Genomic DNA, 17,114 nt, shown 5'->3' on the forward strand with positions numbered 1-17,114 from the left:
AAATGTAAATAAAAAAAAAAAAATGAAAAGAAAAATGATTAAAAAATCCTTAAAAGGGAATAAAAAAACAAAAGTGAATATAAAACAAACATACAGAACACAAAGTACCATAAAGGGAGAACATACTGTGAAAATGTTTGGGTAGGGAAAAATGTCCTTTGGACAAAAAGGACAGTTACAGTTTGGTCTCTGACTATCTGACTTAAGCAAAGTAGTGCATTGTTCTCTATTGTTTTAAACTTTTATGAAAAGAGAGTGCCATTATCAATGTGTCTGTCATATTTACACCCATCCTTCACAAAAAAATACAATTATTGGAAGATTAAAATGCAGTTTTTATTTCATTGAGGGGTATACGTGGTTCTCGATCTGCATAGTTGTTCAATGCACTCTTCCTCATCTCAGTATCGTCTGAGCAATTCATAACATTATGACTTTGTGATTCATTTTGGGTGCGGGATCAAAATAAGCTACACTTTGAACACATTATTGTTTCTTCTTCGCAATTCTCATAGTGTCTTCATAGCTTTACTTTTCTGTTAATTTCTCAATCTCAATTTTGAATATGAAACTCATGCATATGTGACTGGAGATGGATGACTAAGGAAAATAGGCAATGTTTTGAAACTTGTATGGAATTCAGATGCCCTAATACATTATTTCTTTGTTTCTATATAGAGTTTGTGATCCAATAAGTTACTGGGACAATTAAGAGGTCTGTATGTGTATGAGATCTAGATTCGTGATGAGTGATTAAAGTGGACATAACGAACAGAAAGCAAGGATTTTACATGTTATGAGTAGTGTTTTCAGTAAATGTGAATAATGTTCAATTAACACAGTGTTTACTCATTTTATATGATGAATCTAGATCTCATATCAGCACATCCCTCTTCCTCGTTCCAGCACATTTGTACATCGCGATCTGATTATTTAGGTTTTATTTTCATATTGATAGGTAGTCCTTAAAAGGAATTCTGCGTTTATAACGTGTCACAGTATACCATTACTAATCCCTTCTTATCTAGTGGATACAAAAAAAGAAGAAATACTTGATGCTTGGTGATGGAAGCTCTGCCAGTTTAACTATGATGCCTCCATTGCGTGGCTCCAAAGCACACTGAGGATTTGTTGCATTAAATCAGCACCTTAACATCACTTAAACTAAAGTTTTGTTACCAAATTTCTAGGGTTTCATTGCATCAGTTTTAACATCGCTTCAACTTAGGTCACTGAATATATGCACATATGGATATGGACCCAACAGTAGAAATGAATGACAAACTTTTTGGAGTTACTGATGAAATGGAGGGAAAAAGGCTTATTGGAGGAAGATATGTGTAAATATCTGCATCCTAAGTTTCCAACGATGCCCACAATTTACTTCTTACCAAAAGACCACCAAAACAAAACTAGACCACCAGGGACACCCATCGTAACCTTATGTGGGGCACTACTTGAAAATGTGTCAAAACTAGTAGATGAAACATTGATAAAATTTGTCACCAGCTTGCCGTCTTATTTACAAGACACAAAGGAATTTCTGAACAAAATAGAAGGCATACCCTGGGAAAAGACATACCTACTAGCCACATTAGATGTGGTCTCTCTATATACTTCAATCAAACATAAAGATGGACTACAGTCTTGTGAGCACTTCCTGAAAACCAGATCGTTGAACTACCTTGAGCATGGAAAGATGATCTTAGAGATGATCAACCTCTGCCTAACAAATAATAGTTTCCTATTTAATAATAAGTTCTACACCCAGTTGCAAGGAACAGCCATGGGGACAACGTTTGCTCCCCATACGCAAATTTAATGATGGGATGGTGGGAGAAGTTCGCAGTGTGGGTTCCCTCAAACATCCACCAAATGGACAAAGTGGTCTTGTGGCTGCGTTACATAGACGATCTATTTGTAATTTGGGATGGCCCCACTAACGAATGGTTGGATTTTGTCAAGTCACTAAACATAAATGAATATAATCTCCAAGTTACCGAGTGCCACAGTAAAACCAGTATTGTCTATTTAGACATACTTGTATCTGTGGCTCAAGATGGTCTAGTGACTGAATTATATCGAAAACCCACAAGCTCCAACACACCACTGCATGCTAAAAGCAACCACCCTACATCATTAAAGTGGAGCATCCCCTATAGTGAATTTATCCGCATCAGACGGAACTGCTCTCAACTAGAAACTTTTGACAAGGAATGTAGATTCATGGCCCTGAGGTTTCAACAAAGAGGCTATCCAAAAAAAGTGTTCGAGAGAGCTTATCTTAAAGCCCGACAAAAGGATTGTTTGATGCTGCTGATGCCTAAGGTTCAAATTGAAAAACAAATAGAAGAAAAAGACACACGACTCATCTTGACATTCAGTAAAGCCTCTAAGCACATTCGCCATATAATACACAAACATTGGCATGTACTTAAGCAAGATGAGCATCTGGGGCGAACCTTGGGGGTAAACATCAACATTACTTACAGACGTTCCACCTCTTTGAAAGATAGCCTGGTGTCCATTTACATGAGCCCCAGGACCACATCAGTGGTCCCGAGCTGGCTAGGTGTCAATCCCAAAGGTTTCCACAAATGCACAAAGTGTAAGGCTTGCAAATTTGCAAAAAACACCAAAAACTACCAACACCCAGTACTAAAAAACAATGTGATCATAAAATCTAGGATCACATGCGAGACCGAGTATGTTGTGTATGTCCTTACCTGCCCGTGCAATCAGTGGTATGTTGGGAGCACGATCGGCAAGCTAAAACTTTGAATCTTATAACATATAAGAGCGATTAAAAATGTCGATCCAACATACCCTATGGCCCTACATTTCCAAGAGAAACATGGAGGGAAACTAGAAGGCTTTGGGTACTTTGGAATACACTCCATCCAAAAATCAGCAAGGGGTGGCAATAGGGAACTCCTACTGAGACAAACGGAAACCAGATATATTCTGGACGATGAGACCAAGAAACCACAGGGCCCCAATCTAGATGAAGAACTATACACATTCCTAGGCACCTGAATTTTTATAGCAACTTTTTGAAATAATCATAAGTAGGAATTGCTCAAGAAAACTCCAGATTCCAGCATGGCCCGCTAAGTTCTTGTCTCTTCGAACAACATGTGTTTTTATGACTTTTTTCATGATGAATTTTATTATAAGCCTTGAGTCAATACAAATGTAAATACTCTCTGTTGATTATAAGTTTGTTTGCAGCACAGTCAGAAAACAGGTTTCTCACCAGTATAAAGGTTAGAAGGTCCTTTAAATCAATATTTTTTCTATAAATGAAGGATTAAATATATTTTAAGATATTTCCTTTGTTCTTCTTTTTCATATTTTTTCACTTCTTTTTCTTGTCGGGGTGAGCAATTCATTTTTTGTTGAAGTATTTATTAACACAGGAATACAATTACTAGTTAGCACAATTTCTCCTTTTCTGTCTCTTTCCATCTTTGGTTTAAATAACTTTTGGGTTGGTAATATTACTTATGATTTACTCTGTAATTGAGATTTTATTAGATGCAGGCAATTGATCTACGGACTGTTGAGAACTTTTAATTGATGCAGTGATTAATGATGCCTGTGTATTATCATAGTACAAAAAAACTTCTTATGCACTAAGCACTTTATCTCATTCTCATATAGAGAATAATATTGTGAGGCGGCTATATGCACGTTGCACTTTATTAATTAGGAGTTGTACTCCATGGCTGCTGATTGCACATAGCACTTTAACAACATTTTGTTGTATATGGCATATTTTGCACAGCCAGTCTAAAAAGGCATTTGTACTAGTATAAGCAATTTAAATACACAAGTCTTAATATGAAAAAAATATGTATGTGCACTATGCACTAAATTTCAAATACCGTTCTGTTTATACCAATAGACATCCTAGATGAAGGGATTTTTACTCTGTAATATGTTTTTGCCTACTATTTAGAACGCTCGATTTTAAAAGCATGTCTTGTTTTGTTTTGCCATCATGTGTGGCTTAGTTTTTGAACCCAATCAAAGATGGCCAAACTGTGTAACAGACCTATAGGAAATGTGTGTGACTCTCTATACTATGATCATAGAGTGTAAATCTGAATAAATAGTCCTTCCTTTGTGTTTCTCGCCCTAAACGTGGGCAAGCGGTTTGTTACCGCGAAATGCGTCATTTTCGTGGTGTTTTCTTTTCTGTCCTGGACATTTAATTTATTAAAGAATATTTTTTGGCTTACACCAATGGTTTGCTGCCTCAGTGTTTTGCCGCGATTCCTGCATGCAAGGCCGCTTCCTGGAGGGCCTTCCACCTTCCCTGCACTCTTGTACAGGGTCTCCCATATATATATATATTAGTAAATAAACCTTTGTTAAGAGAGCTGAGGAGATCTGATTCAACACAACAAAATGCTTGAAATTCAGCAGGTGTGGGAAGTGATGACTATCTAAACTCATCTTCCCTCCATTGGTATCCTCAATTACGTAATTAAGTATCTCCTTGTGAATCCCTTCTGTCATATTACGTATGTGCTCATGGGCTTTGCAATGGGTGGATGGTGCCAAGTTAAGATGGTCATCACTTGCCACACCCACTGAATTTCAAGAATTATGTTGTTTTCAATCAGATCACCTTAACTTTCTCTTAACTAATAATGTTTTTTCCAACCAGATCTTTATTGCCAAAGAACAGCACAAGAGCAAAAATAGTTGTCCGTAGACATTAGAATATGAAATTATCCCGCCTTATAAAATTCTCATCTGTGCATTCATTACACTTTGTATGTCAACCAAATAAGCATACTATACATCTATATCTCATTAGTTGCAATCTCATGTATACCTATATTTCCCCCCTCCGGACCCCATGTCTTCAATTGTGAACACCTTCATTGTTTGTCAATATTCTGTTCACATTCACTCTTCTTCGTGTGGCAAAATGTCCAGTTATCGTAATCTTGTGGGGATATACAATCAATTGGCTTCCTTAACGGCATATGTAATAAAGGGGGACCAAAGCTTCCTGACCTGTTTCCCTGTTTCAGCTCCCCATCGATGACTGCTGTCGTTCTCTACATGCCAAAGATTTCCCTCACAACATAGTACCACTGTACTATCGATGGTGTTTCACTCCATTGCCTCGCAATACATAGCTTAGTGCTAAGCATGAGGTTTGCACACAATTTACCCAACCTCCACCTAATCTCAACCTCTCCCGGCCCAGGAGTATTAAGTAGCACAAAGGCCAAGTCGAAGGTGAGACTGATCCCTAATATCTCAGTAACCTTTGACTTCACTTCCTGCAAAAAGTGTTTCAACTGTGGACTCCCCCATCAAATGTGCCCCACCGTCCCCTCCTCCCTGCATGCTCACCAACACAATGGAGAATGACATTCCTTCATTTTTTTTCTTTAGCCTCTTTCGTGTATAGTGCCACCTATGCAGTATTGTATTGCAATTCCTGGTTCTGCACAGATGTGTATGGCCAATAAGCCCCTCTTGTAGCCCGCTCACACTCCTTACATGAGAAATGCCTTCCTGCATCTTACTCCCATTTGCCCCTTTACCTCGGGAGGCCTTGCTCTGTCTCTCCTAGCAAGATTTTGTATATCGTGGAGATGAGACCTTGATTAGTCTCCCTTTTTGAGATTGTCCTTTCCCACTCTGTCTGTGCTCTAGTCAACCCGCTTTCATTGTCAGTTATGCCTGCCCAATGTTTAAGCTGCTGGTAAGTAAAGATATCCCTATCATTCAGCCCAAATTCCTAGGAACGTCTGTTGTTAAATGTCCACCCCCTAAAACAAATCCCCAAGTTCCCGCGACCCTCCTACTGACCATTGTGCAAATCTAAAATGCTCCATCCTTGGTGGAAAGGCTGGGTTTCGAAGAACAGGTGTTTTCAGTGACGGCCATGCGCCAATCTGTGCTTCCTATTTACCTTATCCTAAATTTGCAATGTACATCTTGTTGTAGGGTTTTACCTGAGTCCCATGGGCCTATCAACGTTTCTCAATCAAGGGATCTTCGACATGTCTTCACCCGCAACTCCCTGCTCCATCTGCACCCAGTGTTTCAACTGGCCCTCCCTTCCCCATTCTGTGAACGCAAGTAGTTGTGCAGCCTGGTGGTATTTCATCACACTGGGACATCCTACTCCCCCCTGCCTTTTCGGCTTATAAAAACATTTCTCCCTATATGTGACTTCTTCCCGTTTCATTTAAAGCGCATGATCTCCTCCTGCATCCCCTTCATCACTGCCACCACAGTCGGGATTGGTAGCGTTTGGAATAGATATAACAGCCTAGGAAGGACAGTCATTTTAGCGATTGCAATCCTCCCTAGCCATGAGATATACAGGCTATTCCACTTATGCAGGTCCATTTGAATGAATTTAAGGCCTTTTGTTATACCTTAGCTTGTTTGGGGCCCATGTAAGTGGCCATGGCAGGTGGCCAAAGCTGAAGTTGGGATGTACGTTAAAACACGGAGTCCCAAAAGATCGAATTACAAAATTGTGAACACCACTTGTTCGCATGTTGTAACTCAATCTTTTGTTTGTTATTTGTTTTCTCCCCACGCATGTAATGTATGCAGGAGACACCCCTGCAACACTCGAAGCCTATAATAATGAACTTGGGGAGCGGGGGACACCCCTGCAACCCCTGCTCCCCTTGTTCAGTATTTTGGGATTCGGTCTTTTCAACCACTAATTGCGCCTTCTGACTTTTTTCTGTCTTTTTGTGCAAACCCCGGAAGTTGCACCAAGAGGGAAGGCCACTGGCTTAGTTAGAAGTGGGGTGCAAGACCATGGTTGTATTTGAAAACAATACATGGAAATACAAAGCGTTTTTGCATAGAGAGCCAGCTTGCAAGGTAGCTGTGTGTAGAGATGGGGGGTTTGGGTGTGTAGAGGAGGTCCCAAATATGGCCTGCACTCCAGCCACCCTTTTTGAGATGCCAGAAGCATATGCGCCAAGATATGTGACGTATAAGGAGCAAATAAACCAACAGAGAGCCACAGTAGGGCTCTGCCCAGTGCCCATCAGAAGGACTTGTGCACCCATTGAAGCACCTATAACCAGACAGCAATGGGCCCCACGATACCCATTGAGACAGCCGTACCAGCATCTGACTCAAAATGAAGACTACTTACAAACTGTCCCGGAAGAGACCCAAAGGGCTCTCATTGGAGGCGAACTCTGACGTCACAATGTTCCGGACAGACTCACAGATGAAAGAAACGACAACCAAAAAGGTGATAAACAAACACAAAATGTTGCGAATAAGGATGTAATGCACATAAAAGAAGAAACAATGCTGAACTATGTAGAAACATAACCATTTAAACAGAATGGAAGTATGTTAGTGGCTAAATGCCTGTAAATAGGCTTGGAACGCAAGAAGCTAAGGAAACGATACTGCTTGCAATGCTTAGTAGGAGGATAGAGCGGCAAGCGCCAACTATATATCTACCTCAAGCAGCACATTATACAAGTGCGACTCCATTTTACACAAGCAGAATTAAGCCTAGGATGATAGAGGACGGAAAGGCCAGGATTGATAAGTTAGCTCAAAGTCAGACAGAAGAGCGGAATCGAAACTCAGCAAGAAGCAGCTCATGGTTAGGAATTCGAGGTCAACCCAAGGAAGGGAGGAGAGCATCAACTCAGAAGAATCGAAACTTAAGAGCATAGAAGCCTGCCCTGTGAAGGTCGAGATAAGGAGGCCCAGGCAGGTTGCGAGGCTCAACAAAGGATCTAACACACAAATAGAGGGACATCGAAGCCGATTCACAGTGAACTGACACGTGACCAGCCTGGCGCGGAGAGGTGCCCACATCTGATGTCATCCAAACCCAGAGGATGCCATAACTTTTCCGGATAAGAAGTTACAGTCCGATGCCACTCTCAGCCAACTAATTGACACATAGGCCTGAAGGTAGTGATTGATGGAAGGGAGGCAGGGTGAATCTTGGGCCATCCTGCACCTGGGTGTCTATTCTGCATGCTGCTAATTAAAGTGGAGATTTATGTCCAGTGGTGTAACCGACCCAATCACGATGGACCAAATAATGTAGGGTCCTATAGCAAGTAGAACCAATAAAACTTCCTACTTTTAGTGATGTCTATCATGAGTAATGTAGAGGGATGGACATAGATGCCCACCCGATAAGAGTTATCCAATCCCCACACTCTTTTACCATATACAGATATAGTACCTATACTTAAGTTACCTTTCCCGACCAATAATGTTGCATGTCAAACATATGAGTTTAACACGTCAATGATGATGAGAATTTGCTATAGAAATTACTGTTTGCATGAAGAATTTGGAAGTTGATGCGAGACAGGTGATCGCAGCTCTGATGATTTCCATGTGTTTACCCGTTTATGTACTTGTCATTAAACAGAATTCCCTTTGCCAAACCATTGACTTGTCCTTATTGATTGGTGTTGCACCCTGCACCCCATCCTCCTCAAGGTGCAGCTATCTCATTTTAAGGTGCTGGAGGGCGTGCTCTGAATCTCATGGGCCCATTCAGAGGTCGCTCTTCCCTCCAGTGCAGTGGGATAGGGGTATTTTGCAGAGAGAGAGTGGCAAAGCTGAGGACTTTGTTGAGGGAAGAGAAGGTGTAGAGAGGGTGGCTGAGGATTAGCATTGAGCAGTATTTGAAGTTGCTGATAAAACAGTGAAGATTACTGAGGGAGGATTGAGGTGGTGGTGGACTTTCTTAATGTAGAGTATATTTACTCATACAGCTATAACATTGGCCAAAATTAACTGTGGGAGTCAAAGGCCACTGACGAAGATAAGCTCAAGTTTGTCAGCATTTGGCGGCATAGAGAGATGGGAGATGGAAGAGTGGGATTGTCATTAGAGGTGAGGAGACATATTAATTCTATTTTCAAACAGTTCATCATCAAGCAGTTTATTGCCATCTAGTTAAGATGTCCAGTGAGTCAGATCATGATGTTTTTAGAGCTTTCAGGCGAGAAAGCTGGAAAGGAGAAGGTGATCTGGGTATTGTCAGAAAAAAAGGAGGTAGTGAAAAACAAAGAATGAGATGGGCTTACCAGGGAAGTATTTCATGAGGGGAGTGGGACTAGAATGGATCCTTCAGGGACCCTCACAGTAAGGGGTTTGGGTGAAGTTGTCTCAGAGTTCCAGGAGATGGAATTAAAGAGGTAGGAGGTGATCTAACTGAGTGGAGTGCCTTTGAAGCCAAGGGAGGAGAGGGCTTTGAGGAGGGAGGGACGCTTTACACTGTTAAAAGCTGCAGATGTATCAAAAAGGATAAGAAAGTTGGAGAGCCATGGAACACATGGTGGGTTGTCGTTAGACAATTAGAGACATGACTGAGTGTAATTTCAGTGGAGTGTTTGCTTATGAATCTGGATTGTAAGTGGTTATAAAGAGAGTGGTTATCAAGGAGACTAACAGTGTGGTTGAGGTGTCAAATGGGGTTAAAGGATGGCAAGAAAGGTTGGATGAGAGGCTCATTGGTAGGAGTTCAATGGGGAAGAGAGTGCGAAGTGGGATAGAGAGAAGAGGAGTGGGTAAAAGGAGGTGGATAGGAGCCGGGAGATGTAGTACTGTAGATAAGGCGTCAATTATCTTAGTGATTTTAGGGGAAAACTAAGAGTCAAAATCATCAGCTTAGAGAGAGGTGGAGAGGGGGCAATATTTAGTCAGAGGGAGAATAGTCTGGAGGGTCATGTAGATTTTGTGAGGGGGAGCAGAGCGATGATATAAGATTAGTGTAATATTTTGATTTGGTAGAGGACAAAGTGGTAGTAAGCGCACAGAGGGAGGCTTTAGAAGTCAATAGGAGAGAAGGACAGTGATTTATATGCCAGCTGGCAGGTGGCAGGGCGTGAATGTTCTGAGATGTGAGATAGTTGGGGTTATCCATGGTTGTGGGTGGGGTGAGAGGGAGCAAAGGCGAGAGCTGCGTAGGGACAGTGAAAGCCGGTGGCAAGTGTGCTTTTAAACTCTGTGAAGGCCCGATTGATGACTTGATCTAGGTATGCACCAATGTAATCAGATTTGCACTTTCTCTTGAGGATGGGTTGCCTATTCTCATGGCACTGAGGTGGTGAAGGGATTTAGTGCATGAGCAAAGGGAGATGGGTCTATAGAGAGCAAGATGATTGGAGGGAGGAGAGTAAAATCACACAAGTTGCAGATTTTGACAACTTGTGTTGTACTAACTGAAAACTGTAGGCCAGGAGGATAGCTCAGGGACAATGCATTTGTCTTGGAAGCAAGACAACGCTTAGCAACACAGGTTTGAATCCCAGTCCTGCACTTTAGAAACAGATCTCGGGTATTATGCACGTTATAAAAGAAGAATTATAAATGATAAATTATGCATAGATGGAACAAAACATAAGCTTGCAAAGTCCAATAGACCTCTTTATCAGATATTGCAGAGTGAAATGATTTGTAAAGTAAAGCCACAAGAGAGATCATTCGCAAAATGAAAAAGAAGGAACATTTCATTGGCTGGAGGTACAGAATCGATGGAATGTGGGCTTTGAGTTGCTTTCTTATGTAACATGCCATAAACACTCCTGTTAGTAGGCGACACGAGGGGTTGAAAACAGTACACATTCTGAGAGTTGCATTTAACAGAAAAAAGGTTAAACAAAATCAGCTCATTTTCTGAGGGGTTTTCACCAATCGGGACACGTGAACCTACTAGGGAATTTTGTTATTGCCCGTGCATTACGCATTTCACTATGCTTATTGTGGGGATGTGTTTTGATGAATTTGTGACATTGGCTGTTTTTTTTATGGACTCTTGCCACTAACATGATTTGATGTATGCATTTCTGTTCATGTAATTGGGGATGGTGGTATGCCCATATGATCACATTGTTGATGTCATTAAAGGATTCTGTCCTGATGAAGGACATGCATTCCAAAATGCTTTGGCATGCTGCCAAATACCTCCAAAATTGGATGATTAAAAATGAAATACTTCCCTTTTAAGATTAAGACAATGTTTGTGCATTTCATCTAATCATGATTGAAAAACAATAGCATTTGTATAAAGATCCAAGTAATGTAATCTAGCTTGTCTGGTTTTAGCCATGGTCTTGTTCTTGTCAAGATATCGCGCCTTGAAACACTTGTGTATAGGTGCGTTACAAATGCCATATCATATCATAAGGTAAGTGCCCAGTCTGTAGTCACTATTAGATGGTGTGCACCCCACATGTTTATGAATATACTGTAACTAAATACAATTGAGACATTGATATCGAATTGAAGCAGTGCACGCTCACCCTCCATTTTTTGTACTTTGGGTCTCAAACACTGCCATGCCCTTGTCAGATCTCCCCACAGCCATGTGAAAGACAATGCATGACACAAAAAAAACCCTGCTAGAACGAGCCACTCCACAAATGAGCCAATCTCTGGCTACACACAAAAAATATGACTTCCATCAAACTGCCACAAACAACTGAGCAGATAACATCTCCATGTCTCCTATTGGAACATTCCTTGTTAACTCCCCGAATACAAGGACTTGTTGCTCCAGCTTGCTGATGAACTCTTAGGAATGGTTAACACCAGCAGAAAGGCATGCACGTGTTAAGAGATCCACATGCGCAGTACCCTAACATGCTACATTACTACAAAAACATACAAAGATAACACCTCAGTGAGGACCATGCATGAATGATAAATCACATGGCAAAGGATAACAGCACACCCTAAAAGAGAACCCTACATGTCAGATATGAGTTCCCTAATGAAGTTCCTGTTTTGAACGAGCTTGAGTTTGTGGGCAAATAATCAATTAGCTTTTCACTCTAAGCATTAAAGCATAGCTTTAATTATTCATAGATATTAATGGTCCAAGCTTGCCAGATATTGCTTAGTTACTTATGGGCGATCTGGGAACCAATTGATTAGATTTCAAGTGAAGATTTGGGGTTGGAATTTATGGATTAAACAGCATGGTGTATTGCTTTTTACAAGGCTCAGTTGGCTGAGTAGTAACTCACCCCTCCAAAACTGTGTTGAAAGCCACCCATACGACAGCCAGTTATGTTTATCCACGTTCGTTTAGGTTTAGTAGATTTAGGTTGATGCAATCACCCACAGCTTTATTCATCCTGTTAAACAGAACTGGGTACTAAAGATCACTTCATTAATTGTCCAAGTTAAGAATCTTCTAAATGCAGACCATAACATACCATGTCCTCATTAATGAGGAATAATCTGAATAAAGATTGGGGCCTTTGTTTACACGATTATCTCATCCACAAACTCTCTAAACCTCAGACGATGGTCTTATGAGTGATTCATAGAACGCACATATCATTTGCGCTGCTGGGGAGGGGGAGAAAGGAGTGTTGGAAAGATCCTTCCCTGCTTGGTTGCCACACTCAGAAACTGCAGCAGTTCACCCTCTCCGCAATTGTAGATAATAGGGCATCGAGCAGAATAACAATACTCCAGACCGATATTGGGACCAGGTCATCAAATACAGGATCATCCTTTTTCCTCCTAATGATCTTTTAACCCTGAAATCCCAGCATACAACATCCTTTTTTTTAATCATGAAATAAAACTGAACATGGAGCTTATTACGACCTCCACATTCTGGAAGAAGAGCAATGGAACCATAAGTGCAAGTTATGCTAATGTATCACTCTAACAACCTTCCTGAAGGCAATGGTCCCTGGCAAGGGATCAACCAAATCAAATCAACTAAGTTCTCCAAATCATCCAAACATCTCAATAATGCCCTGTGTATGATTTTGATAGTTGAGCTAAGTATCTTCTGGTCTGGCATGTGTCATAGTTGGTGAACTACATTAGGTCAGGCCCATTTCCAGACTCCAAAGCTCTGCAGGATCTTGAGGTGAAAAATCCACCAGCAGAATGTGGACCCCTTGACAATATCAATCTCAATTGGCGATGCCGGTTAAATCAGTCATCATACAGCACTGTCTACATTGTGTTTAAATATGTTTTAGGTGATTTGTACCTAAGGATCCCTGTTCCCAATGTGAGTCTCCTTACAGAGTGGATTGCATGGGTTTCACTGGTTGGTGAGTGACTATCATGTGTAATCCTAATGTGACACTGCCTTCTTTACCCCATAGTGTCCCTTCAAGTAAACTCCTGAGTTGAGCTGAGCATTTTTAATATTACCTGAAAGAGTGATTAGGATATGGATGTTAAAATATATCAGCATGGCTTTTTTTTTTATTGTAAAAGAGAACTACAGTTCAATAAATCAATATCAAACTTTTGTTAAAATTAAACCTCTTCCACATCACGTCGATCCCCCCAAGTCTTTGATCACAGTCTATTCTTTATGGTGGTGATACGTTTAGGTCACTATTGGTTAGACTTTTGATTTTTCCTATCACAAGTTGTATCACAGAGAATCATGGCTAGGTTGTCAATTAGCCTGCATGATAGCTTGATGTTATGGCCGGCACTTACGTATGACCACCAATCGTTCATGTCATGGTTCAGGGGTTTGAAGCTATTCAAATACAAGGTCTGCTGGGTAATTGTACCTATGCATTCAAGTACCAAATGCTTAAGGGACTCTATTTCACCCGATTCACAGAATCGACATTTATTGTCTGCGGTATCTTTGTTTTTTCTTATCCAGAGCATTTCTCGATTGTTTAGGGCATTTAGCCTGAATTTTAGAAACACGTTCCTCTGATATCTTGACGGACAGTCTAGTAGGTATTTTGGTGGCTTATGTAGTTTGATTTCTCCTAGTCCTAATGGAAGGCCTGTTTTTAGTTTCATGCGTTTTTCAAAGTTTTGCATCCAATCCCATTCTTCTAGTTTTTTTTTTCGCGTGTTGCGGGCGATTGATTAGCTCGAGTCGGCTTATATTTGCGGCGTCCATAATGGCTTCAAGTTTTTGTTTCCAAATTTGGATTCATATGGATTGGGTGTCGTCGTTTCTGATCTTGAAGATTTCATATGCTGGTATTTTTTTGCTGCAATACATTTTCCTAATAGTGGAGAGGGATTTCCAAATTACTGTCATGTACAGCGAGTTGAGTGCAAGTTCGTATCTCAATGCCAATATCGAGATATAGTGGGCAAGCCTCAAGGCACGTTTCCAGAAGGTACCTTCTAGTCTTTGCCATAAGCGAAAGTCCAAGTTCCAACCGGCTTCCGCACCAAATACAATGGTCGGAATGACCTTCTGTAGATAAAAAGTCAATATTGGTGCAATAGTGAATTTCCCGTAGTCATGGTTGATTTTTGCTCCTTGTAGGCCGAGTTTGAGAGTTCTACTGGTCAGGTCATTGACCCATGCTGTTTCGCAGATGGAATTGCTGAACATCACACCCAAATATCTTATGGATGTTACAATATTGAGTTAATCACTAGCGATTCGCCATATGAATTTTTTTCCTACCTTCTTGTGAGTGTGACTGATACTCATGATTTTTGTTTTGTCTGTATTTATCAGCAGCTCATTTGATTTCATGTACTCGTTCAGTCTTGTCAGAAGGCGCTGTAGACCAATCTGTGTGTAATCAGTTAGTACTATATCATCTGCATAGATGATGCATTTGATTTGGGTGCCCTTGATCCTAGGCGAAAAACATGATACTGAGTTTAACCATGCCGGTAGGTCAGCTATGAAGATCTTGAATAGTTCAGCTGCCAACGGGCAACCTTGCTTGACACCTTTATGAGTTATTACCGGTTGGCTCAACTCACCCTGTTGGTTTAACCTGATCTGTATTGAGGTATTGGAATGGGGAGCTTTCAGTGGTTCCAAGATTGTTGATGGACATCCCCACTTTTTTAGCTTAGACCAAAGTTTCTCGCGGTTTATCGTGTCGAAAGCTTGCCTTAGGTCTATAAATGCAAAGAAGATTTTTCTCTTTGAGCGCAGAGCCTCAAGTTTTAAGATGTTCAACAAGAGTAGGTTTACGTCGACTCCGGGCCCCTCGGTGAAACCTGTTTGTCGAACATTGTGTATTCCTGTCTTGAGGGCCCATAAAGTAAGTTTCTTTCGAAGGAAGGAGCCATAGACTTTCCCGATTGTGTCAAGAAGGGTGATTGGATGATAGTTCATCGGATCGTTCCTATCGCCATTCTTATAGATCGGTACCACAATCGCCTTTGACCATGACTCAGGAATTTTCTTGTTTTCCGACACTATTCTGAACAGAGATTCCATGAACTTTGCCCAATGTACATTGTTTTTCTTCAACATGATATTTGAAATTTGGTCAGGGCCTGCTGCTCTTGAGTTTTTTAACTTCTGTATTGTTATTTCTATTTCGTCGCTTTGAGGAGTTATATCTCACTGTAGTGCTGAGACACTTTCTTGAACTTGTATGTGTTCATTCGGGTGTTTATATATTTTCTCGAAGTGCTCAACCCATTTATTGCCATCAATCGGGTTTGAGATTGTCGGTGTTGCTTTTGTGTTTCCTTTGTTTAGGATGGCCCAAATATCACGCGTGTTTTTTGTAATCAGCAATTGAAGCATCAGCTCAGCACGGTTTTGTTCTATCATTACTGAGTGCGCTTTTAGCCAGTGTCAGTATTCTTGATGTCATGTTTTTACTTTAATTTGCCACCAATTTTGTCTGGTGGTAACTTCAATTTCTTAACCTGCCGCAAGTCTTTCCTCAAAATTCTTTTTGCTTTTGCGATGACATTGCTGAATAGATGTTTATTTGAGTATTCAAATACTCTAGAGTTTACAACTTCCGGCCGGCAATCTGTCAACAAGGGAACATAATTCACGCTGTTCTCATTGGTTATGTCGGTTGTGAGATTCCCAATTTGCGACCGGTTGATCCTCAGGCGATTTCCCGCTGCATTCGATGTGACTTGTAAGTCATATTTTTCAGGAACGTCTCCCCAGACCGTCTCCAGAACTAGGCGGAGTAGATCATGGTCGCTTTGAGGCATTGGTTTAACGTTTAGGGAATTCACTTGGTCAAAGAGGTGTCTGGAAACCCAAATGTAGTCCAGTGTGTTTTGGCTATATGGGCCATGCCATGTTGGGTTACAGGGTTGGTCTCCTTTGGTTTTCCCATTTACCATGGTGCAGTTTCTTATTGCTAGGGCATCAAACCAAAGCTTTCCTCTCTGTTCGACCTCATTGGGTTTCTTCAACGTGTTTGTTTCTGTAGTTTTATCAAATTTGTACCAACTACAATTTAGATCACCACATACCATAATGGTTAAGTTGTTGTATTTCAGTGATGCCTCGTCAATTAAGGTTGTCACTGTTCCGATGAAACTATTTGATGAGATCTTGGCGGGATTCCAATATCCATTTATTAGGAGAAGGTATTGTTTCGCCAGCGTTGTTGTAGCAGTTATTTGTACCAAAGTGCCTTGAACAAAAGGATTCGGGTTTTGGGATTCAAGCGGCTTCAGCCAGTTTTGGATCTCCAATAAAGTGACTAACCCAGAAAACGGACGACCAGTTGCTTTTTTCCCAGCAGGATTTAGGAGTGTAATAAAGCCGTCTCGATTTGGTAACTTGCGTAGCGAGGATGTTATCCATAGGCACCTCAAAGTTGTTAAATAGGTGGATGAATCCTTGAGTGTTCCAGGATAGTACAATTTGGTCCGCGTTGTTCTTCTTCAATCATTGTTATTGATGATTACCTTTTTGGAATTGGTTTCCGGACCTAATTCGACCGGGAGAACCACTTGTCTTGTTTCCATTATATTTTGCGGCAGGATAAGCTAAAGATTTCCGCAGAGTAGCACGTTGAATGTCTAATCTTTCTGTTTTTTCACGAGCGTCGTTCTTCAAGGTATCTTGTTGCAATTCGAGTTCGGGTTCCAGCGTTAGATCGAAACCAAAAATGAGTAGGTCTTCTGTAGCTCGTAATAGCATGTTTTTCACCGCTGAAGGGCCAATGTGTAGTAGTACTTGGTCCGAAGCTAACTCAGTTGGGTATTCAACGATTTTTATGTCGTCTGACGATATTGTCCGTAGCACTGGAATGCATGTGAACAGTTTCATGACATTTGCTCTATTTAAGTTGACCTCGTTGTTGTCAGATTGGATGTTTTGAAGTCGCAGTTTCCAAAATCGGTTGTTAGAGGTTTGATTTTTGCCTAAGTGCACT

The sequence above is a fragment of the Ambystoma mexicanum genome, chromosome 5q (genome assembly GCF_040938575.1).
Source record: "Ambystoma mexicanum isolate Mex_15411 chromosome 5q, UKY_AmexF1_1, whole genome shotgun sequence".
Lineage (NCBI taxonomy): Eukaryota > Metazoa > Chordata > Amphibia > Caudata > Ambystomatidae > Ambystoma > Ambystoma mexicanum.